Here is a 1,894-nt window from a genome sequence, read left to right as displayed (position 1 = left end):
CCTCTTCTTTCTTCTTCTGCTTGAACTCTGATCATCCAATCATTGAAGCCAGGTCAAGTGGTTATTATCTGCAAGTGTGGTGTTCTTGTGCATATGCCCTCTCTTTTTATCAGCTGGATGCTTCTCTCTCCACATTGTAGGGCTTTACATTATCTTTTAACTTCATTTTCCACGAACTATTTTGAAGTCCCTTCCTTGTTTAATGAAATTCCCTAAGACAGAATCAATAGGGTGCAGATATAGTCTTCTATAGTGAGTACTAACCACTAAAATGTTCAAAGCAAAACAGGTAAAATATTTCATCAATATCTGTACTCAGAGTGAATACTACTACACTTCTAATTTGTAATTTTTTAAAAAATTAGATTTAGATTACAAAAGCCTACAGCTGACAAAAAAGTACTTGTTTACTGAAAGGTTAGCAGTTCAAATCCACCAGCCCTCAGGAGTGGAGAAAGATGAGAGTTTCTGCTCCCATAAAGATTTACAGCCTTGAAAATCCCATAAGGGTCACTATGAGTCAGAACCCACTGGACAACCCACAACAATAACAATATTTCTATCAAAATATTCTGAAACATTGATCATAGAAAACCAATGAGCATGTGCCAAATATTCAATTGGCCACGTATTAAAACTTTCTTGAACTTTAATTCTGGTTTATGCAGTCATTGTTTTGATACTTTAGAGACGGGGAAACAAATGTTTATTTGTCAAGAGAAACATAATATACATAGTATAACTTTTATCAATTTTGTCATGGCAGGAAAATCTAGCTTCTTCAAAATTAATTTTGAAACATTTTCAAAATCAGGATGAACATTAGTTTTTAAATCGTTTACTCTTTAATACATACAGCAGAAGAAAGGTAAAGTTAGAAATTGCAAAGGCATTATGCATACCTACAGCATCGTAGACATTTGAATAGAGTAGTTAACATCTTTTATAGAGTCTATGTGGGTTCTACTGGAAACAATGAAGATTTTAAAACACATATTTTCAGAGCATATTTCAAACAAACATTACAAAGAAAATTGTATATATATTTTTAAAGTTATTTCAATTAATGAAAATGTATCATTTTGTTCTAGAAAGAAATTAAAACAGATTATTTTAGGTAGGATTCTATAAAGGAGCAAACCCAGCAATATGTAATATATATATTTGTTGTTGTTGTTAGGTGCCATCGAGTCGGTTCCAATATAGAGCAACCCTATATAGGGTTTCTGAGGAGCAGCTGGTGAGCTTAAACCTCCAACCTTGTGGTTGAAACAACTTTGCAGTCCTGTGCATAAATATAGGACTATGTTGTTGTTGTTTGTGACCCATAGGGATTCTGATGAGCAGCTGGTGAGCTTGAACTGTCAACCTTGCAGTTCAAAAGGCTTTGCAATCTGGTGTATTAACCCACAGCATCATACAGGACTCCATATAGAACTGGTTGTTGTTGTTGTTGTTGTTAAGTGCTGTCGAGTCGATTCTGACCCATAGCGACCGTGTACAGGGTTTCCGTAAATCTTTACAAGAGTAGAAAGCCTCATCCTTCTCCTATTGAATGCTGACCTTAAGATTCATAGCCCGATTTGTAACTAGGCTACCAGAGCTCCTTATATAGGACTATAGGATTATATATATGTAGAAACAACAAATACGTATGTGTGTATATAAAGATAGAATGTTGTTAAGCACTGTCGAGTCGATTCCAACTCATAAGCAGCCCATTATAGGAGTTCCGAGGAGCAGCTGGTGAGTTTGAAGTGCCAACCTTCTAGTTCTAACCCACTAGCAGCCCAGTGTTTATCTTACAGAGCCACACCAGGGCTCCATGTTACGGAACAAGCATGAGACCTAAATGTTGGTTTGAAATGCAAGGTTGCAGTTCAAATTCACCAGC

The sequence above is a fragment of the Chrysochloris asiatica genome, unplaced genomic scaffold (genome assembly GCF_000296735.1).
Source record: "Chrysochloris asiatica unplaced genomic scaffold, ChrAsi1.0 scaffold00056, whole genome shotgun sequence".
Taxonomy (NCBI): Eukaryota; Metazoa; Chordata; class Mammalia; order Afrosoricida; family Chrysochloridae; genus Chrysochloris; species Chrysochloris asiatica.
The sequence above is the reverse complement of the archived record's forward strand: the minus strand, read 5'-3'. Positions refer to the sequence as shown.